Raw genomic sequence first — 25,839 nt, forward strand, 5'->3', positions numbered from 1 at the left:
GGAGAGGAGGCAAGAAAATTGAAGCCAGGGGAGAAGGACCAGGTGGCGAGGATTTATGAGCGGCTAAATTGCGATGACGGCCTCGGTTTGGGTCGATTGATTTCGACATGTTCTATAAAAGATGGGGCGCTCACAATTCAACAATGATTACATGGCAGAGAGGTCGGAATTAACAAACGCGTCGCAAGTGAGGGAGGGGGTCGGAATATCGGAATGGGTGCATTTCACTCAACTACTCCCCCCCCCCCCCACTCGAAAACCCGAGCGATATGGATGAGAAGTAGAGTATCTATGAAGGGAGGGTACGGTTATGTGGAAATATGAAGGTCTTTGGGCCCAAAAGTAGAGTACCTTAATAGGGACATTACGGCCAATAGGCCCCATGGAGGAGTTTAGGACCCCAAAATGGCTGTGCTTTGTTTTGGTTTTTCAGAATGGAAATGAGTCATTACCAACTTTTGACGATTATCACGAACCACACTAGCTGCCAATCTTACTACACCTAAGATGATTTTCCTCGAAAATTGTACACAATTAGCCGTAAAACTATGTAAATAAGTCAAAATGGAGCATTTGGGTTTTCTCGTTGCGATAAGCAAAGAAGACTACATTTTGAATCATTTAAATTACATTTACTAATAGCGTCCGCCTTTTTTGGGTCGTAGAAGGCCCCATCCAGCCTAAGACGGCTGAGTCAATCAGAGGTGGAAACCGAAGTGGCCTCTCCCTATTAGGGTACCTACTCCACCCCAAAAGGCAGGCAATAACCTGTCAAATCAAATTAACCAGAATTCTTTATTTTTACGATTGATACGACACGTCGTTTGTAACGCCCTAGTTTGACTGAGTTTTACAGACATTTATACTAATTTTTACAGAAGGACGCCCATATATGTACATTCTTGGTCATCTTGGTTTGATATTGGATATCGCAAAGCACGCCACGCGACTGTATCCTAGTGTTTTTCGTGCGAGAAGATCGGCTGCCCTTTTGGGCACTAACACACCTCCATATTTCGACATGTCCGCGCTCTCTATCCATGTAGGTACTCTAAGATGGATGAATAGTGAATTTCCGTTTAGCACAACTTTATTCTTCAGTTAAAATGCGCCGTAAGGATCACTCCTCAAAGTTTAAACTTTCTTTTCTGAATAAATTCTCTCTTTTTCCGTTCTCTAAATTATTTTAATTGTTGAATGAGATTTCCGCCCTCTTCTCTCTTGAAGAGGTTCCGGAAGAATATTTTTTCTCGGGCTAATTTAATTAATAGAGAAGAATCAAACACCGGGGACTGAAAAAAAGCCACGCGTAAGTACCAACTGGGTGAGAGGGGAGGGGGAGGGGGGGTATAAAAAATCTCCAGCCTTCCAACTCCACCGCGTGCTATTTTTGTAAGGATCTTTCCTCACGCCCGGGACCAATTAGAATGCTCCATTGCTGACAATTCATGTGATAAATCCTACATTTCTTTGACGGAAAAATTGAAATTAATATACTGATGGTAGAAATATAAGGCTATATCACACGAAAAAAGCATGTTTGTGGCTACTAGATTCCTGGGCATCATCTTCAGAAAATCCAGTAGCCATTAATATGTTTTTCACGATGACTATCCTTCGGTTAGTTAACGGAACTAGGTGTCTAATTGGACTACATTTTGCAATTAACCACTATTTACACTCAAAAATTTCTTGGGCACAGTTCCGGAATATTTATTTTCTATCTGAGATAAGTTAAAAAGTATTCTGGCACTGGAAAACAGACACGTACAACAGATTGCCCTAGTAGTCTTTTTCAGACATATATTTTACGGTACATATCGGCCAAGTTTGAGTCATTTTGATGGAAGTGATCTGTATTTTTAGAATTACACGTGCCTTTTTCCACGAAGCCTAAGGTGAGAATATCGACCACTCTAAGGCCTTGTCTCCACGGGACGTTTTCATGGGATTTTTCCCAAGTTCGAATCGCAGGAATGAAACTTCTGGGATTTTTCCCAGTTACCGTCTCCACGAGACGGGGCTCATAAAGTCCTGCAACTAGTTTTCGCGGGAAGATAAATTGGTTAAAGTCGAGTATTTAACCGGGATTAAAATAATAATTGCACTCAATTGACAGTTAGACACATTATTTTAACTAAACAAACATTAACAATGTAGTAATGAATAAAATATCGCACAATTCGTTTTCACTTCTTCTTCTTCTCTCAGTGGGTCCTAGGGGTACAAGTACCATACTTGGTACTGGGAAAAATATTGATTAACTCAATATTTTTCCCAACTTCGTAAGTGGGATTTTTCCCTGGGACAAATCTCGTGAAACGGCTTGTGGAGACAAGGCCTAACGTGCAATCTGACGACCATTAAATTTTCCTGCAGTGTCATTTACGCGCCTGACGGACAGTACGCACAGCTACCAAATTACGGTCGAACCCGAGGATTCTCTCCGAGAGAGAAAGGGAGTCTCAATGTTACTAGGAAAAAAAAATCCATCGCAGTCGGGCAACCTGGACCAAACACGATGACCCTTCCCGATATTTCGTTTCAATTAGACTCGAAGAGGAAGGGAAAAAACTTCGAAAAAAATTAATCGACGTTCGTGCTCTCGTTTTTTTCCCATCTAGCTCACTCGCCCCCTCCCCCCATTTCCACAGGAAGTTTTCCTCCGATTTTTTCCGAGGGGCCTTACCTCCAATCCCACCACAGTTCTGCTCGTCTCAGAAAACTCACCGTAGCTTGCCTTAAAGGTTATTCAACAGTAAATACAGAGGGCCGTATTCGAGGTCGTTCCTTGGAAAGTTCCTTTCCTAAGGAGGTCCCTCATGGTGTACATTGTAATTAGGAAGTATTTATGCTAAATGGAACTATATACGAGTGGAAAGATGGGGATCGGTCGTTAATGCTCGGGCCATAAGAATGAATGGGAAATATAAAGCGCCAGCGGCGAGCAACAACATACAGATATTGATAACTATTTTGTGACTATTCTGAAATTAAGATCTTTTATGTTGAATGAGTAGCTAGATCAAAGAAGTATTTAGATAAATCATCTGTTGGTTGCTGCTCGGTGGGGCCTTTGCTGGGAGACTGGTCTTGTGTCTTTTGGGTGGCCGTGTAAATGAACACTAATACCTCATATGTATATCCCTATTATATGTAAATATGTACATGATATAATTCATCTACGCAGCTTAGCCAGCCAAATTTAGCAATGTAATATATCAATAAACAATATGTAATTTTGATGATAATTGCAATGGAAATATGATGAAAATTTGAAGATAATAGTAATGTAACGAAGAAATCTCCCATTGATCTGTCGATGGGATGATGATATTCTGTCAAATCATGTAACTTGAGGGGGAGGGGGAATGAAGGGGGTGTCAAAAATAATTTAATTAAACGGAAAAGAAACTAACTTCATTTCGTCAACTTTCCACAACTTCAGGAACAACCTAGAGAGCATGTGACAGCTGTTCTGAGACCATAGACGTACTTCTTCAGCGTGACAGTTGCTGTGCGTTACAAAAACGTTAAAACCAACAAATATGTCACTTTTTTACGACCATGACAGAGTAGTGCCGAGAAGTAACGTTCGAAATCCTGTAACAATTTCGGCAACGAGTTTGAAACGTTCTCCAAGCACGTTCCATCTGTCGAGCATCAAATTGTTACGACAGCGCGGTCAGATTGAGCATGATATTTTTGAATAAAATAGCCCTCACTATTCCACCATCTCTTAACAGCAGCTGTGGTTGTTACGTGCCATCGTAAGTTTTTGCCAAATGTTACGGCAAATAAAGTAGTCTAGGGGTGCAAACAGTGGTGGAAATTTAATTAAGGAAGTTTGACTGAGAATTCGGCACTGAATGCCCCAGTCACAGTATCTTCATTTTCGTGAATATATTAAAAGACCTAATGGCGAGTCCATCGTGTATCCTTGCGTGGGTTAATTTACTAAAAACAGAGGTTTTGTTTAGAGAAAAACTGCAAAGTTTCGAAATTTCAATGAAATTTTATTATTCCTGGAGGGAAAAATCGGCCATCTGATTAGCATCCACGGGCTTTTCCTTTCTCTTTTCATGAATCAATGAAGTCTCCGTCGAATTATTAACATTTTCCGCAGCGAATAAATAACTATTTACGTTCAGCGAGTCCGTAAACAATTCATCAAAAAATTAATTAACCTGCGTCTCGCTCCTCTGTATAAAACTGTCCCCTCCATTTGTGAAAGCGTGTTATTCCTAGTTTGATTTAAAACTCAAAGCGCTGCTACCGCAGGCAGCGCGCATACGAACTGTTTGTTTAAAAGCGTTTGGATTTATTAGTTCAGCAACAAATTGTGCAGTTCGCTCCAATGTACCTAGTATATGAACTGTGTGTGGAGTGAGGTTCCCGGAGGATGGTTGGGCTGGGAGTGCGGTACGTATTCAGACATAGACCGCAAAACACTAATTACTTGCCACGCGTGGCTCATTGTTCTTCAGCCATGAATAAAGGGGGAAAGGGAAGTAGAAGCGTGCTGCACGCAGTCAAAGTCTTCGCATAATCCGCAAGAATTGTTCATTTCCGCATTTCCCTTCAGCCCTCCCGGGACGTTTTATGGATTGGTTAATTTATAAAGCGTCGCGGTGCGGGTAATTGATCTCCTGGGATATTTTGCACTAAAATATCTCCTCGCAAATTGTATTTTTACGAAGAAACTGTTGGGTACTTTCGGCTGAAATCTACCTTCATTTTACACCCAGTGATCAGCGAACTTTCAGACGAAAGTTTCAAAGTCACATTCTTGTCAAATATTGAATGTTTATAATAATTTTGTGACTTTGGTAACAAGTAACGTTCTTGCGTCTTGAAAACGTAGTATCTAGATGAACGCTACCTGCCGGTGCAAACAGTGGTGAGGCGTGAATGATCGATTATCGATATTTCCCCATTTGAAGCTGTGGTGAAGAATCGATTATTAAGGTGTTAGTTTCGAACGCTCTATTTAACGATCCCTTTCCATAGGTTTAAATGGCAGATCAATCGATGTATCGCAAAGCATGCCCCACCACTGAGTACAAATTCTCAACAAGATATTTCTCCGGAGAGCAAGAGATACGTGAAAAAAAAAAAAAAATAATCGTGCATCTTACCACCTTAGGATATATCTGTCACGTTTTGGTACTTACCTGAAACAAAAATTAAAATAAAATTAAAATGGTTGCAACAAATATAATAATTCTATTAAATACAATTTTCATTTTTGAATAATCACGCATGTATTCCATTAAACTTGTACAATCATTTCGCCATGGGCAAAACTAAGGGGAAAGGGGATGAGGCTGGCCAGAAATCTTCCTGGCTCCGCCTGAAGAACGTGAGAAGTTTTGCTGTATAAGTGCGAGACGCACCTTTCGTCTTTAAATTTGTAAATCGATCATTTTCTCGGCAAGAAGAGCCAACAATTAATTGCTCTTGGGAAGAGTCCATTTTTTAAAACTTTCCCGCGGAGGCCATCGGACTCTGCTTCGGAACTGAGGGAGTCATACTTTGAGCTGAGAAAGTCGCATGGATCTGTACCCCTTTGTATGATGTATTTTAGTCCCCCGTCCCCCAGGCTCATCAATTATGGTTATATGAGCGAAAAATAGAATTATTGACCTTCGAAATTCACTTTTGCCTCGCCTGATTTCATTGCTAAGATTGTTGGTGTGGGGTCTCTAACAATAAGTTGCCTCTGTATCTATCCGCCGCCGACGATAATTTGCTGACTCCTGTATCTATAACAGGGATTTATCGAATGGGTTTCTCAGCACCGATCCGAAAGAGATCGCCCCGTGGATGATTCAGATTAATTGACTTATTCCCACGATCTCCGTAATTATACGGCACGACCGACTGCGAGCGTGGTTATTGCAAAATACGAGCGAGATGAATACTGATCGGGGGCGTCAAAATCATATTCAGAATTGGACAACGAAGAGCATACCTATACACTTCATGTAATGTCATTTGGAGCCGGAGGGTGGGAAGGGGGGGGGGGGCGGCACGCGACGCCCACGAAGATGCACGGACCGAGGTTCCGACGCCATCCTCCGTGCTAAGGAAGAACCGCGGATGTACCGAGGGTTTCCTTGGGAGTTTCACCAGGAGATACGCGGTTTTTGCCCTGGAGGCAGCATCTCTTCGCTGCGTCACACAAGCGTGGAGAACCGCACCCTTCCGCACGGCGTTGTTAGATTTATCGTTTAAAAATGGAATATTTCGATATTTCGACTGAAATAAACCCATGTTTGATTCATTATCCGACAGCGTCGTTGCTATGGCGATACAAGGTTGGGCGGCTGCTACCGAGCGTGCGACTGCTTGTGACGTAAAAACTGAAATTGCTACTTGAGGAGTGGACAATCAAAGCATCCGGACCACCATAAAATGTTCTGACGAGCTGGGAAAAATGCCACTTGGGTATTCGAATGTTCCGTCTCTACGACAAAACACGTATTTTGAAATATTTTTTTTTTTAAATTTTCACGCAACATACAATTTTTGGTAATATTCCGTGAGTTTAAGGGAAAATAAATATAAAAGTTTCGAAGGTAACTTTTGAATACTTGGTTTGAACGCCAGGTTTTACATCGGAGTCATTGTGGAGACCATATATGGAAGCCTCCCTGGAGAAAGGAACTGTTTAACGTACAACTTTGATCACGTCTCTTTTAGGCGTAAATTTTAAACACCTTTGACATGCTTAACGTTATTTTCGTCTGACTTTACCACTCAGTTGGCTATACGTACCTCCTATGGGCAACTGACTCGCTGCGTGATGGTTAATTCACCCTCAACGTTTCCTCTGTTTTCCACTCGAACAAGGAATTACAGATTTTTTACAGTTTCCTCACACATCACGTACTTTTCGTTGTTTCAACGTCCGAATAAATCAATGCGTCGAAGCACATATCTACAGGGTGATGCACAAGTCCCGCACCACTTTTACCAGGCACCATCTTTACAACTTGTGAAAAAACTGAAATAGAGACTTGAAATTTTGTGAGTGCTCCTAGGTCAGAGGAGAAGACTCTTGTGATCCCCACAATTTTAGAGGGACCACCCTGGAAGAAGGCAAGAACTTTAAAGTTAGCAGGAGTGGTACGGGACTTTTGTATCACCCTGTATGGGGGTAAAGTGAACAGGCACGTGCCGTTAGGCCCTCGTGCGTGAGGACTGACGTGCGACGTGCTGGGGAAATCGTTTCTTCCGACTTAACACTGGTCCGACTGTGAAAAGTATTGTTAAAATATCATTTTGGTCTTGTCATATCGGTGGTTGAAGTCGAAAAATGTGTTTCATTGTAACGTCTCAAAATCTCTGATTATATCTACTTTTTCAGCCCTGATCTGACAGTCTCAAGTTTTTCAGACCCACTAATTGTCTCAAAACTGGAAAAAATGACAAAGAAAAAGTGAATGAAGAAGGTAAAAGAGAAAGAATCAAAAGAAACGGAAGAAAATACGAAGAAAAATACATTATTTTGCTCCTTTCTATTCCTTCCTTATTTCCTTTTATTTCTTCCTTCCCTCCTTCTCATTTTCCCTTTCTTCTTCTTGTTTTCTACTTTCCGATTTCTCATGTGCTCTCACCTGGCATACCATGTTAGGGGTGCTGTTAAACCAGGGTTGAAGAGAAAATACCGAAATATCTCCCCAACATTTTTTGTAAATATTTTCAAATGAGGTTACTGCCTAGGTAATTTTTTGTTTTGCAGGGTGCAGGGAGTAATAATATCATTGTTTGATATGCGCCACCGGGGAGTTCATCATCACGATGCAGGACATCAAGCCGTAAAAGAGCCTTCAAATGGTTGGATACTTCACGCACATCCGCAGGGTTAAAATAGTTGTATCATGCCGGTAATAGGACATTTCGTCAACGATTTTTTGTCCGTGCACTTGTCTTTTCCAGTAATTTACGTCCACGCGTTTTTTCGGCACTGGAGTTTTGGTCCACATGCCAGTTGAGACCTAAAGTTAATTGACCCACATGTAAATACAAACGACAATTGCTCAAGACGTTTTTAGATGAAAATGTATAATGTTTTGGAAAAATGAGGGTTTGCTTGTTTTTTTTTTGTTTTGTCTATTTGGTCCAACGGAGAATATATCGTTGAGAGTTTTGATGAAAATGGGGGTGCGTCAATTCCATGAGACAAAATTCACTAAAACTCTCTACACCTCTTTGGTGTAACAAGACTTAATTATCTTTCAAGAAATTCCCACCTTCTTATACCTGAACCGGATAAACCTCTATATTTGCCTCAGCTAAAGGCTCTTAGATTTTTCCTGTGTACGATAAGTATCTTGATTTATTTTGCGAGGAAAGATCTGTACTTTTAAAGGATGCCTGTCATTCTTAATACGTTCAATTTCGTATAATACTGTGCAACACCTCTGTTGTGAAATAGTTGCTTCAGGCGCCGCCGCACGGCGGGCGGGCGGCCAGCGCAAAACGCGCATTGGCGCCTACAAACCTAAGTGGATACTTCAAGCATTGCGCAATGCGTGAAGTATCCACTTAGGTTTGTAGGCGCCAGTGAGCCTCTCGCGCTGGCAGCACGCCGCTCCGCTCTGTTAGGCTTTAATATTTATACTCGCATAGTTAGCGATTTTTAAATCATGATTTTGAAATGTTTGCACACTCTGCATTGATTATTCTCATTTAAATTGATGGGAAAAAAATATGTTTCAATTTATCAAAGGAGAATAATAATATAATGTGTGTTTTTTAAATATTGGTGGTTCCGTGTCAAATTTAATGATTTCCAAGGCACTTCAATTTTTTTTTCTTTTACATTTTGTGCTTTTATTGTGCTGCAGCGAGGTGTACGCGCAACCAAACGCTCAAAATTTGACGTATTGACTCTAAAAGATCGATAGTTTCCTTAGATGATAAAACAACATTATAGCGTTAAGTTGCAACGATACACTTAAAGATACACGTTTTGTGGCTTTAGTAATTGATATCGATGAATTCCTTCGCGATAATCTCTAAGTAAAGCAGCTCATTTTTTTTTAAAATGAGCAATAACACGAGAAACTTGACAGCAAGAGGTCTCGTGACTTGCTAATGGTAGATTTACAAAGTAGTGGGGAACCAGAATACGAATTCATGATTAATGAGAAATGGAAAATGTTATTCTATTATACTTTTTTTCAATTTTTTGTGTAATGCTAGAGGAGGAAAATGATCATTTATAAAACCGAATTCTCATTAAATAATAATGCGCATGAAGAGGGAGAAGTTCCGCTACTAAAAAGAATTCGAAATTGCTTTGAATTAATGACTCTGTGAGACTATACTCAGAAATAGCATTTAAAACTAAACAAGCTAATAGGACTAGGAAGCGAACTCTCGGCTTTCACACACTCAGCCATCGCAAGAGCATGACACAAGAAAGTCAATCTCTATACTGATATGACTACTTTGACGCCTGTGAGTTCGGGATGTATCGATTATGGATTAGAAATCAATTAATCGATTAATTGGCATCTTTCAATTATGATCATCGATTCAATTACTCTGCTCGCTGGTATAATCGAAATTAGACGAATGAAAAAAAAGAAGAAAAAAAAAAACTGGATTCATCGTAAAAATCAATCGATGTTTTTGAAAAAAAAAAAAATTGCGAGCCAAACCCGCTCCAACAAAGTTAAATTAATACTCATTTGGTATGCAACATTTCTTTGAATATGAGGACATGTTCAGGGTTGTGCCATTAATTTTTCTATGGATTATTAAAAAAAAAAACCCAAGATATTCGACGAGAGATAAGAATTTAGACTAGTTTTGGTTTAATCTGCCCAATACACACATCGATTTTTTATAATTTCGATTACTTCGCGAAAATAATTATTGAAATTGAGAACATTTCGATATCAGTGCCGCTAATTCCTTCATGTACCTACAATTAAAACGAACTCTTTACTTCGGAAGACTTTTATGAAGTGTAAAAAGTGTAAAATATGGGGTTCCCAGGCCCCTGACCCCCAAACACCACACTCACATGGAAGCAGTGGTAAGGATCCCAGCTCAGCGCATTCATCCCGAAGGAAGGCAGCCGCGAACCGAGGACCGTAGCAGCTGAGCTCTTCTAATTTCCCATCCCCAGGGACGCTCCCTCCTCTCTCCTCCCCCGCCACCCCACCCCCCCTACCCCAGGGCCACACCGTATTCCGATCTGTCACAGCAACGAGCAACATTCATTATCGCGCGTCGTGGCCGGACCGAATACTCAACCGCGGAAAAACACCGTATCTCCAATTGAATCCTTACACACATACGAGGTTCTTCCCGAGCATAGCCCGGTTTTTCACCGGAAAAAGAACTATCCGGCAACAAGACCCTGCGTGTTCTCCGTTCAGCGTTGCCAAATATGTGGATTTCCCTGATTAATATCGTTCCGAGAGAGTGAAAGGGATTTTTCCACCGCGGTTTGACGGCTTCGCTGCGTGCAGGGTCTCTGCTGTGTGTTTGGTGAATGTGTTCGGTCTTTACTATGTCATCAATTACCTGCTCCTGTGGCGGATCTGGAAATCGTTCCACCCCTTTAACCGCAAACTGTATATTGTCAGATTGGACGACGAAATTCGCTTGCTTTGGAATTCTGAATTTCCGCTTACATTCCCTGGAAACGAAAGTTATTGAGTCAGGGAGCTAAGCCTCCCCTGGTAGAAAAGATTAAGGATAACTTGCAATTTGATCGGAAAATGTACCGTGATTTTATAGACGTCGATTTATTGCAATACTGTAATCCTCTCGAAATTTCACTCGAACTACTACAATTTCGAGTGAAATGCGTTTCCTAGCTTACTGCTCAATATTTCAGCCTTTGTCGAGACGAAGCCAAGAAACTGCAGCAAAGGCGAACAAGGAAGCAATAAGTGCTGAAATATATCCGATTTTTCAAAAAATTTACAGTATGAATGAATGCGGAGTTAAATTCATTTCATAATTTCAATAATTAAAATAATCAGCTCAGCTGAAAGTCACGCAAGATGGGTGGTTTGATGCGTTTCACAATCATTTTCCGTAGACGACAGGAGAGGCGCGCGGAAAAACGGAAAAATGCACCAAGCAACAAACACAATATTATGAAACACAAGGGTGGGCGTCCACCATGCAAAGGCGTAAAATAAAATTCATGTTAAACGCTCGACATGTAATATCATATGTTAGGGACAAAATACTTATCTTTTTAAATCCATCTGCATGCACACTTTTTAAGTATTAACGGTTATCTTCCTTACAATGGCATGCAGAGAAATTAGCCTCCAAAAAATCCAATTAATGAGGTAATTTATCGATGAATGTATATACGTAATTACTGGGAAGAAATTTGACAACATTGATATGTTAATGAGCGTTTTTCCTAAGTGTGGGTATACGGACATCAGGTGCATCTAGGCTTACGGCAGATTATTCAATGTGCGCAGTCACAACGTTAAAATCATCATTACACTCAATCCAAACAATGGGCAAGTTGACAAGGTATGATTTAAGGCCCCACAGTTTGAGTTACCTTTCCATAATTTTACCGATGAACCAATTCACGCAACAGAAAGCTCTAGAATCAACCCCTTGGTTGGATAAAACATAGGCGTACATTCAATACTAAAAAATGGAACACACGTCTTAAAAAGGTGACGTTTTGTGTGTTCTTGCAATTTAATCGATGTTAATTATTAAACTCCGAAATTATTATAACTCGAAATTTTTATCGTGTCCGTCTTTTTCTGCGTGAATATCTGAAGAGACAGAATGTCTCGGGATTTCTTCACAGGATGTATTTAAATCAGAGGGAACAATCTCCATTGTGACCTGGGCCCTGAGACTAATAAAATGTAAGCGTGCAGGCCACATATTACAATGGAGAAATTTCGTATTTAATCTGATTAGTCAAATCTTGGCGTTCTTGTCTAGTGCTTTATTATTTCTGGAAACTACTTTCTTCAAATTCTGACGCTTAAATCCATCCACATTTTTGCTCCTCCCTAAATTTCACCTTTCAATAAGATGGACGTCCATTCCATATCTACCAACCTCTTAGCGCATCACCGTAAAGAGATGTCGAAGGCAAATAGTAAAATCAGGCATTTTGTCAAATGTCTGGGCAAATAGTCAAATATTCTAACTTAGATTGAAATTCCAATTCTTTTCTTAATTTCAGACAAAATAATTCATTGCTCCTGCAAGAAAAAAATCTTAGTAAAAATTTGCAGCACACAATAGTATTTTAAAAGATTTTTAGCTCCTGAACAGACTTAGATCTTGAAATTTTCAGCATGATATAAAATACAGAATTTTCGGAATTTCAAGATTTAAAAATATGACAAGCGATTGAAGAGGAAGAGACAAAAAGATTTCGTAGGTATGATGAATTATTTTTCCAAAAATAGTGAAAAATCGTGAGCTCTTCGCCATCAATTCACAAAATTCTTTGGCCTGTCAAAATTTGACTATTTGCCTAGGCATTTGACAAAATGCCTGATTTCACTATTTGCCTGCGACAGAGATACATATAAAAAACACAGGGATGCGGCAACATCGTACCCCGAAAGCAAATGCGCTATCAAAAGAGAATCGCGCACCGGATTACATTTAACACGCCAACGGTTGAAATGTGTACAAAGTCCACGAGATTTTCCCCGAAAAAGTACTTTCCTCGGATGGTGAGTCCCTGCGGACTGACGGGATCTGACCCGAGAAGCAGAACGGCGTAATTCCAGTGGGATCCCTATGTAGATACGTGCTTTGGTAAACGATGCGCCACGCCCTGGGGACGTAGGCAAACTCGCTAACAACCCCGGTCGTGGATCAAATCCGGTCGCTACTCGAACGCAAGGGCGTGTCTCCATATTCACATGAGCCCTGGAAAACGAGGAGTTCTGGGAATGGAACGACTACATTTTGCAATGCGGTACTGAAATTTCTGGCACATACATGAAAGCACGTATCTGCACAAGAAAATTGATGAGACGCGCTGTTTCTAACCGAGATAGGGCGATTTTTAACTGCAAATTACAGTCCAAATGTAGTAACACCCTAATATCGTCGCTCCTTTGGCGTTAGGGAATATCTCAATTTTCACGTGAGCCCTCTCTTATATATAAATCTATGCTTTCTGGGGCTCATGCGGGGATCGAGATACGTCCTTACGTCAGAGAAGCGACGATATCGGAGGACCAACGTAGTAATGGTCTCTCGAGACAACTGGCGGAGAAGCTAGGCTGGGTCCATCCACTGGTACTTATTACCTCTGCATGATTTACTAAATGTTGCTTAGATTTGCTCGAACAATGCGTGTTTCAATGGAGGTTCTGCACCGCAAAACCTCCGAGTAGTTGGAATTTTTTTTGAAAAACCATGTGAGTGCGTTTATTCGTATAGGATTGAGCTGGTACACATTCCGTCGTTCCGCAATCGTAAGAACGTAACTATACATTCCAATTTTAGGGCATCTCTGCTTGTAAAAACAGTATTTTAGCTGAGAAATAGTTGAGCCTTTTCAACTGAAATTTCTACTGGCATTTCTTCAAAATTCACTCTAAAATCAGCGACATTTTGGGCAGAAATTGCAATATCATATTTTTGTAAAATATTTAGTTGTGGATTAGCCAATTTTGTAACCTTTGAACAAATTGAGTTCCTTCGTCTGAGGAACGATGATTTATTTTTTTAACTCTCCCCTTGTCCATCTTTCTATCGTCTATGTATTACGCCTTGAAGTTTTGCTGATAAATCGATTTTTAAAAAGTCCGAAAATCTAGCTTCACTCTGAACGAGGGAAATCGGATCGGTATACGTATCCCTAAAAAAAATTAATTCGTGAGTTGCACATATTGGCAACATTGCCGTGAGTGATGAGTGGTCCGAAACGGGTGCTCGCTGGATCCGGGGCTGATTTTAAAAATGCACGAGAGCTCACCGCCGCGCCGCTCGAACGTTTACGAGTGCATGATCAAAGCGCCAAGACGCGAACTTTTAAGGCGTGGAGGAGACCCAAGCTTTAATCTCCCGTTTCAACCCCGCTTTCAACCCTTTCCCGCACCTAAAAGCTCCCGTTTTACATTTTTTCCTCAAAGGAGCTTCCGCTGATTTACGTGCTCTCAACTTTCGCGCTTCCGGATCTGCGCTTCCCGTAATTTAATACTGGGACAGTTAGTTGCCCCTGCATTGAGCCGCGTATGCAAAGGGCACGACAGTACGCTCCCTCTGGAAAGAATGATTAATGAAATTTCGTATTGATGCACTGAAGCTCGTATTTTTTAACTCATATACGACGGCTGTTTCTATTTTGATACTTCGGAAAGGACACACCTGCCGTGATAGCGAAGAGAGCAGTAAGTGCAAAAATGAAGTTTTGAAAAATGAACTTAGAAGCTTCTAATCGGAAAATTGTATTGAGAGAAACCTCCGTTCTTTGTCGAATTGCCACTAATCGTCCGAAAGACTCCCAGAAATTGCTAGGATTATTAAAATTGACCGATTTTATTTCAATTACAAAAAATGGGTATATTCCATTTTCATACTGGGTTATTATTAGACAAGACAGCCGTAAGTACTATCTTCCGCATGCTTTCGTGGTTGCGTTTTGGACACACAATAAACGCATTTTCAGGTTGGTAATTCGCAGAAGAAGGCGGCACTTTACTTAAAAGCACTGTTTTCATTGGCTCTCTGGAAGAATATTGACACTTACTGCTATCTTGCCAAAAACTACGTCATTTTTTGCGCACTTACGGCTGTCTCATATGTCTCGTCTTGATAAAATTCAGATGAATTTCGCTCTTTTAGCTATTTCAGTGATTTCGTCTAGAAAAGTTTAGACAAATTTTGAAGGAAACTCGATTTTGAAAATTTTACTTTTACTGCCCTTTTCGCTATCATAGCAGTGTACAGAAGCTTGTATTTTTTGACTGATGCGATGGCTGTTTTTATCTTAATACTTCGGATAGTCTCAGGAACATATCGTGCCTTTTCGAAAAGTGTATGGTGTAAACGGCTGGCGGCTCATGCGCATTTACCTGTTCGTCAAGTCCTTGGTTCATACCCACGCTTAGGCGCACGCCTGTTGTGGGTTGTGCCGCAAGCACGCGTTCGTCCCTCACAACACCGATAGACAAAATACATTTTCCATCATTCATCTCTCAGCTTCCATCTACGTCAACCGATATTTCTCAAATCGTCCCTCACATGTGCCTCCTAAGATAGCATCCGCTCAATTTGTGCGTCTAACTAAGGTTAAATAATGCCTATACACCGCACCTTCTTGCCTTCGGAATCAATAGCTCTACCTTTCGAAAGGAAACGATCGGATTCTGCTCATTTAGCTGCGGCTCGTACTGCCGTGCTAAGGAAAAACGCCGTATGAGCCTTTAGGCGTTGCCAGATTTTCATTAGTATATTAAAAATTTTCTGGGAAAATTTTTGAATATTTTTCCTTCAATTTTTCAGATAATTTTGTTCGCAATTTCACCTTCAGTTTCTGAAAATTCGAGGAAAAATATCCACAGCTTTCTTCCAAAATGAACATCTTACTGTGGAAAATTCGGTGAGTGGTGAGGGATTTTTGGATCACCCTATAAGCTTCCGAAGCGGCATAACACCTTGCATTCGGCCTGAAATTTTCGGAAGTTTTCATCCATCACTTTGAGTTCTTGTCGACTGTACAGTCCCTTTCCCCGTAGTCGTCCACACGTTATTTTTACGAACTGTAGACTTTTGGCAGGAGAAAATGGATCGCGTGCAGCAAAAAGGAACCAAGTCACATCAGCCGTAGCCAAATTTAATAGGGCACTTTAATTTTTTGCAAAAGAACGTTTGTGCGGATCCCTTTGAAAAGTTTAGGGAATTTCCTTCATACTATGCAGAAAATTCACTGAGATTCGCACAAAAATCCGCACAACCGTTCCCATGTAGATAATTAAACTACCCAATTGAAATTAACAATAGCTGATGTGGCTTGGTTCCTTTCTGCGTAGTGCGGTCCGAGTATGCTTCTTGGCAGGCTCAAGACTAGATGTCGCACAGGGAGTCGAGTCAATTAGAGAGGTCGGACATGAAATTTTTGACTAAAACTGCAAATTTTGATAGATATAGAATTTATTGATGCATACAGCCTATAGTAAACAGCTCTGGCACAAGTCAAATTTACAATTTTTACAACAATTACAAAAATTTAAGCAAAATGAAATTATACAGGTTCCTTAAAAAATTCTTTTAGATTATAATATGCTTTATTTTTTAGTTTTATTTTCAATTGGTTAAGGAATATTTTGACGGAACTTTCCTTGTACATTACTTTTAATTCGTTGGTCAAGGTGTTGAAAAATGTTATCGCTTGATTTTTCATTAATTTACTCTCCCTAGTTGTTACAATATTATTGTTCATGAAGCAATATGATGTTTATTTAGTCACAGATTAAATTTCAATGGGTGCTTGAGAAAGAAAATTTCACGAGAAAACTAACGGAACCACTTTTAGAGCCTCAAAGTTTTGTATGAACTGAGCTATGAGCGTTTGAAGTTTCAACATTTTGTCCGACCTCTCCTGTTGACTCGACCCACTGAGTGTCAGGCCCGATCGGGCAACGTACGGAAAGCAAAAATAAATCCGTAACCAGCAAAGCTCGGGCTGAAACACTCTAGTTACGGACCACGAGCGGACGACCGGGCGGAGGCTTGCCAAAAGAAACATTCGAGCCATGTCGAAAACATGTTCGCGCACGCTAGCACCATCGCGCGTCCGCGTTTAGCTCTGATTAACATACGCGCAAACGGGGAATCCACTTAATTACCAATTACTACTGATAAACACTCGAAGAAACGGCTGCAATGCTCGTTTAGACCATTCACTTTTTCAACAAGTACCACTTTTTCAAATTTATTCGTTTCCCGCTGTTTAAGGATGCGATGAAAATCATTGGAATGCCTCCCTCAGCGTATTACTTTCGATCTGATGAAAATATCATCTCTGATGTTGAGTTTTACAAATGGAAAAGGATGTAATGGAGCAGCTGTGTGTTAATCAAAGACCGGATACGAGAAGATAGTAATTGAAGTATTTTTTAATGAAAGGGCTTCCAGTGCTGCTAGGATTATGTGCATTGATTTTTTATAGGGGCTTAGGGTAGATGACATTCGTTCCCAGTCGAATTACTTTCTATGTATAGTAACGAAAAACTCAGAGCAGATTCAGGGCAAAATTCATGGTAGAACTATCGAATAAGTTACATTAAAGTGAAGTGTGCAGCTGTGTTGCACAATCTTAGCAGGATTGGAAGTCTCATACGCCTTTTTACTGAAAAATGTTTCAATTATAGCTTGGTTAGTTCTCGGCAGGAGCCGAATTCCATGGTTCCGCACTCAGCTTTAAGTTTTTTTCTCATACGCCGGACAGAAAAAAGTTCGGCTCACATCAAACACCTAAGTTTTCTGGATCAGCTAGCCAGAGTTTTTGGCCCCAGAAACCAGCTTTCAGTTTAGCTAACAAAAATTCTGTTCGTATGACTGAAATCTTTGTTTACCTGAGTCGGAAAACTTTAATGTTTCGTATGAATTGAGTTCAGTTCCTGTGACGAATGTTTTATGTTTTTTCAGTGTAAGCCGAAGTTTGTAGCTAAAATTCATGTAGGAAAGCACTTATCGGAGGCATTTCCAAAACATTCTCGGGTCGATATCCCTTATCACCATTCAGACTGCACATAGGCGCACATCCCGACGTAGAATCAAATTAAGTAGCTCCGGCCCCGTATCGCGTATCGAGTGGTGAGAAAACAAGGCCCGCTTACGTAAGCTCGCTCCCTTCCGCTGTTCGGTTTAATTTCGGCTCGAAATTAACATTTTTGGCTTTCGCGATCATCGAAAGCGCTCGGGAACGATGCATTTCAAGTTTAATTAATTAGTTGGGCTTCGTCTACGTGATTCATTTCACGTACGTGCCTCGCAACGCCACCCTCCCCCTCTCTCCGAACAAGGTTACGATACTTTTTCAATCCGCTGAAGTTGAGAAGCCTCTCTTGTCTGATCCCGTTAACATGCACAGAAGGATGGTTGAGTTACTGAGAAGGGGGCGCATGACGTTTCTCTACACCCACAAATATTTAGCCAGAATACCATTTCCTCACCCTTAGCCATAATTTTACCGATTGAACCTTACGTATTCTGCGGCATGAAACTGTTGAGGAATCACGTGAGGAATTTTGGCCACCTTAAATTGGCTTCTCTCTTTACATTGTAAGGCACGCAAGACAACCTCTTAACCCCCTCCCCTTTTTTAATTACATAAGACAGGCTCAATCCTCTCTCCAAATTTTGAGAAAATAAAGGAGAAAGCTTGAAAAGTATGACACAGGTGAACATTTTGTAAGAGGAGTCGTTCCATCCAACCCATGCATACTAAGATGCTATGCAGAATATTCAAAATCGCTGACCCCGACTTGCTAAAACATACGTGACGAGATGGGATTTTATCAACCAGCTTGTTTTGCGTTGACATTTTTCTTTCGTTCAGAAAAACCATGATGGTGCTTCCTCACGATTTACACGCCAAAATGTCAGCCATGCTGAATATTGTGTAGCATCCTGGTGCGCAAGGGATGGATGGAGCGACCTCTCTTACGAAATGTTCACCTGTGCCGTCGTAGTATATCGTTTCTGAAGCGGGAAATTTGGAAAAACACATCGACGGTGTAAGTCGGCAATCACAAAACTCGGTTTGCGACGTCGGAGACTTCTTATCATACTTTATTTATTAAACGGAAAACTACTCAACGGCCATTCTTTAAAACTGCCGTGATTTTTCTTCTCTATGCGCAGAAAATTCTGCAAAAACCTCAAGGAATGATGTCAATTTGCTCTCCTTTAAAAAAATAATATACAGGCGGAGATTTTCAGACACTGTAAACATGTGATTGCCGACTTACACCGTCGACATGTTATTTCGCAGATTGTGAAGTTAGGAGTGTGTATTTCAGAGCTTTCCGATGCATTCATTATAATTTTTGAGCCGCTTTCCTTATGAGGCAGCTCCCCTCTAGCTTTAGCAGAATTTTGCAACAGGTAAATTTGACATAAATCGTTACAAGTGTGGAGAAATGATACTGGTGGGAGTAGGTAAGGCAAGGATAGGGAACTCAAAGCGATGAAAGGCAACATTGACGGAGATTGTGGCCAGGAGGAGATGACGGGGACTTGAATGCGGTGCCTTTGATGGAAGTTCACGAACCGAGATAGGAGGAGGTTAGCAATCACGTGCCAAAGGAGCAGAAGGTGAGCAGAGGAAGGGGGGGGGGAGACAGGAAAAGTTTACAGCTTTTCATTTCGGGAATGAGTGACAGAGACTTGCCACCAGAGAACTCAATTCTATCTTTCCGCAGATTTCGTCCCCCTTGCTCTCCTTCCCCGCGGCCAATTCCACGCTGTTTCGCATTGTTCCTGCCGGCGCGACTAGACTCAATCAAGGGAGCGGGGGCGGGGAGGGTGTCTGATTTTATTCGCCGCGGATTTCGGAATGTAATCACGATGCGCGGCAAGCTTCCTGGGTTGCCGGAAATCAGCGTCTGTTCCGTCGTTGCCGGGAATCTCGGGAAATTATGGCGCTTCAAAATGAAACGTATATCACAGTTCATATTCTTCATAGGGGAGGTTGCAAGAAAAATGGAAGCAAATTCTTATTGGCTCCTGCTATTTTCCAGTCGCTGGTTGGCACCATGAGTGCGCGGATATCTCACGAGGACGATGGCGTTGTCAGGAGTGGGGGGTCAAGAGGCTCTGGATTCCCCTCACCCCGTTTTTCCAAAAATTCATTTTAAGTGATTTTCAGGGATGTTTAACACAATAATCTTCCATGAGACGTTTTTGATCCCCCTCCCCCCTCCTCCCTCATGAAAAATTTCTGGCTACGCAACTACAATGAAGGAAAAAGGATTCAGGAATCAGTACTGCCCTGCTAAGGTAGAACGCCGTGAGAGCATTCGAATGTTGCCAAATTTCCTACCAGAAAAGTTTTATTTTTGAAGAAAGCTATGAATATTTTTTCAAACTTTTTAGATACAATTACGAACGAAGGCCTCTGAAAAATCGGAAGAGAAATATTCGCACATTTTCCTGAAAATTCGTGATTTGCCGAAGGAAACTAGGCAACGCCTGAAGGTTCATGTGACGTTTTTCCTTAGCACGACAGAGTAGAGTAGAGATTACCAAAAAACATAGCAATTTTGGTAATCTTTGCGACAGTTTATTAGGACTCGTGATGACTGAGCTCTCCCTATTGGAAGACTCTATGTCAGCGATACGACAACATTGTTGTTAAAATTGCCCACGGGGCGCTCATACGCGGGAGCTGTTGAGGGATTTACTGTGTGCACTTGTAAGAGCTTCTGATCCCTCGCGCATGATTGCTAAACTGTTGCCTGCGGCGTGAGATACCACGGATTCCCTTTCCGTGATGACCCGGAAGAGAATACGTCGATTGCTTTTGAGTCCCCTTGTAGAGAGGGTTAAGACATATGGAATCCATCTCTGACTGGCTCCTGTGTTTACAGCTCAAATGCGGCAGCGAATTATCACAAATATGAAGTTTTCAACGGTTGCATATGTGGACCGCGTTAAGCAGAAAGGAACCAACCCACATCAGCTACTGCCAAAAACTGGAAATTTGAATTTTTTTCAAGAGAACGTTTCCGCGGATTCATCTGAAAATTTTGAGGAATTTGCTACGTACTAATTAGAAAATTTACTGAAATTTGCACAAAAATCCGCACATCCGTTTTCATGTAAAAGAATAAATTGCCCGATTAAATGTGGCAATAGCTAATGTGGCTTGGTTCCTTTTTGCTAAACGCAGTCCACTTATATTAAAGATCCTAGGGCACTATTTTCTCTACAGCAAAAAAAAAAAAACTTCGGAGTTTCAATGCTCCGATTTGCCTAATGACTGACGACCAAAAAGTTGGGCCATTGAAGAGAGAGAATGGACGTAAGTAGTGTTGCACCAAACAGCATATCTCTTTGAGGAAAAACTGTGCTCGGATGAGTTTTTCTCTCTGTAATGAGAATTTCAGCATAATGCTGAATTTTAACGCACATTGCGAAAAAAAACTACAACACACTTACGACCCGTGCGTCCACCGCAATCAGTTTGTGAATAAAAAAGACGACGATCAATCTACCTTATTAATGTAATATACGCCTCGTAAAAGTTGATCTACAAATATTATCATTCAGCCTCGCAAAATTTTTCTGCGTCTTCTTCCCTCCTGTTTAAAACTTCAAAGGCTAGAGTAACGTTAAATTAGCGGTGAGCATGTCTCGTCTCGAATTAAAATTAGATACAAATTGCACGGTTCTCGGCCTAATGCTGCCGATTAAAACGCAGTCATTTATCATTTGTCTCGGAGTTGTGCCAAAAATGTTTTGTTACACGCTCGCCTATTGTTTAAGCGAAACTACTATTAAACTTACAACAGCAATAATTGGTGTATGTGAGCTGTAGTCAATTGTCTATTTTCGTCTTAATTTTATCCATGCAATGAAAAAGTATATAAAACTGAGATATAATAGAACGAAAAAGGTCAAAATAAGATCGTTTAGGATATAGAGAATGGTCGGCAGGTAGGGCTCCAAATTCTCGTAGCTACTAGTTTCGTTATACCAAAGCATTAAACAGTAAAAGCAGCTGCCAAATATTGTTTTCTAAAAAACAAAATATAGTACGCAAAGGAATAAAAAGCATTAAGCATAAGGGAAAATTGTCCGTCAATAGTCGCATGTTTACAGTTTCCTCATCAAAACGTGATAATGTGGCAAATTCTTCTTAGACATAGATGCAATAAGGACTAGAAAAAAGAATCAGAAAAGTTTGACGAAGCAGCTTCTCATCTTTCCAAACGGTGGAAATCAGGAGGGGTGCGAAGTGATCAAATAAACGCGGAAGATAAATAAAAAGAAAGTTTCCAGCACGTGCACGCGTAATTTTCAGCACTTGCCGGGAAATTCTTGAAAGTTCAAAGTTTGGAGAGAAACGACTAGAAGAAAGGCGTTTCAAAGAAGGACCACTTTGTTTTGAAAGTAGTTCCGCGTATATTCACGACTGCACACTAGAAAAGAAACTCTTTGAACCCTATCTATTCATTTCTGCCGTGATCCTTCCCAAGTATCTGGTGTTTTCCAAGAAATGAATTATAACTTAAGAACCCTACTTCAGAGTGCAAAGTCATGAAATCATGTCGCCAGTACATTTTTTCTTTTTGAGCACCATCTCTGTGTGGTTTTAAGTTAAAAATATATGAATCAACTGCAGATATTAAAGGCGGACGACACCTTTCATTTGAAACTTCGGTCTGCAAACATGGACTAGAATTTACTATAATAATTCTAAGATAACTGGCTCAAAGGTAGAACGAATCTTTGGGAATTCAAAAAGGACAAAAAAAATTTATTTTCATCACCCAAATTTCAATTTATAGAAATACTAATAGTCAATTTCTGCACTCTCGTAAATGAAAATGTATTCAACTTCTTTAAATACGCGCAAAACAGTCCAGATAGCGACATCTTTTGTGTCAGAAAATATTGATATTTAGAGAAAAATGAAGATTCTATTAGGAAAGAAGGAGAAAAAAAATGCAGATTAATACGACAAAAATTCAAATCAGTCACAAATCATGTTATGAATTTGGAAAGTTTAGAAACTTGTCTTGTTAAATAAACCCGAACATTTTCCATTTTTACTCATTAAGGGCCGTCTAGGAACGACGGCGGGGTCTGGGAAAAGACGTTATGAAGTATGTACCTGACACTCTTGACGTGTGCCTGAAGATAAGGGGTCGAGCGAAACCTAGGTCAATCTTAATAGAACGTGAGCTGCTCAAATTAAAAAAAATTCTGATCAAAAATCGCGCGAATCACTGTTTTTTTGTGGGGTTGACCTGAATCTGCAGTGATTTTTATTTTGCCTGATGGCACGAATCGCCAATGTTTGTAGGTTTAATGGAGTGTGGGGGTCGACCCAAATCTGCAGTGATTTTTACGCTATCTGATGTGCTTACATGAGGAGGGTGGGGGGTTAAAATGACCGAAAAAAATTCTGACGTTATTAATTGGACTGCATTTTGCAATTTGGAAATGTAAATCCTGGCCTGGTTTAAAAAGAACGTATGCGCCATTAGTTTGCCTACGCACATAAGTCTTTCTTCAGATGAGCCAGAATTTATGGTTCCAAATTGCAAAATGCGGTCCAATTAGCGGCTTTTTACTTATCTCCTACATAGTGAATATAGTATATTTTATTTGTAATTACTGACAAATGGCTTAAAATTGTTCTGACACTCGGAAAGGAACGATGGTAGTTTCCAATCAACCGAATCGAACAAAAATGAATTAAAATCAATTTCAGTGTAAAGAGCTTCGTGAAGCTGCGCTTCATTCCAAAATGCGACAACGGATACGAAAACCCAGAACACATCACATGCGAGCTCTTTTTGTCATCCATGAAGGGTCGGGAAATGCTCTTATGATAATAATTGGTGAATGAAGCTTTCGGTCGCAAATTTTTCCACGGACTTGAGCCCCCAACGACGCGGCAAAGATCATCCCGGGCGCCACACCCAATGTCACCCGGGACGTGAAAGGGGGTTGGGAATGGGTAAGCGGGGCGCTTTTAATAGAAATCCCCCGGCCTGAAATTTTCAGCGATGCGGGAGAAAGTTGTTGACGGAAATCATTGATTTCACACGGTGTGGGGGGAGGGGGACGGGGGACGGGGCTGCCGGTAAAGGAGGGCGCGGGGTGTCAAATGAGGAGTAGGGTAGTTGAACAGTTGAAAGCTTCCCTGAATACCGATTACACCTAAACATACATTTCACTCCCGCTCTGAGCCTCCCTCCCAACCAGTGGCGTGGCGTGAATTGCGATATATCGATTGTTATGCCATTTAAACCTATGGAAAAGGATCGATAAACAGGGTGTTCGCAGCGAACACCTTAATAATCGATTCTTTACCATAGGTTTAAATGTCATAACAATCGATACATCGCAATTCACGCCACGCCACTGCTCCCAACTCCAGCATTACTCCTTTCATTCCGGTTTCCCGATTCTCATGACCCCCTCCCCGCCGCCCCGCACAGTTTGACTGCGGCTGTGACTCTTGAACTGGCACGTTAACTGTAACAAGTTGTCAAATCAGACAGAACAATTCCTCATTCTACGCATTTCTACGCATGTAATGCTCTGCCGTGCTATAAGGAAAAACGCCGAATGAGCCTTCAGGCGTTGCAAAATTTCCTGAGGCAATCACTAATTTTCAGGATAATTCGTGAATACTTTTCCTCCAATTTCTTAGATAATTTTGTTCGTAATTTGATTTAAAGTGTCTGAAAATGTCAAGGATATAAACTTTTCTCAAAAATAAACATTTTATCGGAGGAAATTTCGCAACTCTCGGACGTCCATACGGGGGTCTTCCTTAGCACGGCATTACTGCTTTACTGAGGAAAAAAATCGGTGCAAGATGATGACCTTTGGTTCAAATTCGTTAATTCAGTACGGAGCTTTTCCGGTTACAGAGGCCAAAAAGTCCAGTGAACCGAAAGAGTTCGGTATTCAATACAGACCGATGCTCAATATCTGTTAACGAGCTTTTTTCCTCATTGTCAGTGCATTAACTCCAGGAAGTATCGTGCCAAAACTTTGACGTAATTCTCTCCAATTGCGTGATTTGCCACAAAAAATCTGAAGCGACTACCTATCTTTCAATTTCAGTTTCTCTTCATGAATCTTGCTACGCAATGAATGTTCTAACCTAATTTTTAAAGCTTTGGGCTAAAACACGATTTTATTCTAGTTCGCATTACAAATCTACGATTGGAACCTCGAAAAAGCACAAATTCCCTTTAATTAGATTTCTTATCGTATCTATATGTATGTATATTAAGAACGTACTTTGCATCCAAATATACTGTAAATGAAATGGACATTTGTTTTATTGAAAGGAAACGTTGCGTGTCACTTGCTTCTACTTTTAAAAAAACCGAAGTTGATAACTTTAGTATCAGAGCCGACACTGCAAGTTCATAATTTATTAGACCCTATAACGTTTAAAGTTTTTTCAAAGCACGCATATTTCATTAGAGAATTATAGCACACAGCACGCTTTAATACGATTCCTTGTTTCATTTAAATTGTCCAAGTTTTCAACTTATAAAATTATATTAAAGACGCCACGGGGCCACGGGGACAAGCATTGCTCGGAGGCCTCGAGATTTTCACCAATATCGTACGCCAAAAACTCGGGAAATCGGTGAGAATCTGAGGGTGTTAGGAGGGGAGGTGAAAAATGGGATGTTTTCACAAACACCCCGACGACCTTTTTCCGCGCATGAGAGACTAATATTGCATTTTAACTTTTATATTTCCGCGCTCGGCATGAATAAGTGCGTTTTGCGGTCTTGAGGTGTATATTTTGTCGTTATCGCGCTAACGCCACGTTTGAACCAATAATACTCCCCGCATACAAATCCTCGTAAAATCTCATATTCCCCCGAGTTCCCTAATCGGGGCCAGGACCCCTGGCTTGGTACCACTACGTGCGAGGATTGATGTAAAAGCTAAAACGCAGTTTTCCGGGGTTCGCCATAGAGCTGCTGCCATGTCTACACCCTTCGTCTCGCATCATATTTTAGAATCTGCTGTGCACGGAGCTGGCAACACCGTAAACGATGCAGCCATATCACTTGGAAAATTCGCGGAGAACAGAAGGTCGACAGTTGAATCGTTATGAGACGACCTTTATCGACGGAT

General features: G+C 40.8%; 1 protein-coding gene across 11 annotated transcripts in view; it reads right to left on the minus strand.

Annotated features, from left to right (window-relative positions):
* The window catches only part of dnc (phosphodiesterase dunce), a 774,040-nt gene that overhangs the window by 81,305 nt on the left and 666,896 nt on the right, over positions 1–25,839 (minus strand). The gene's annotated exons all lie outside the window — the stretch shown is intronic.

The sequence above is a fragment of the Bemisia tabaci genome, chromosome 1, assembly GCF_918797505.1.
Source record: "Bemisia tabaci chromosome 1, PGI_BMITA_v3".
NCBI lineage: Eukaryota > Metazoa > Arthropoda > Insecta > Hemiptera > Aleyrodidae > Bemisia > Bemisia tabaci.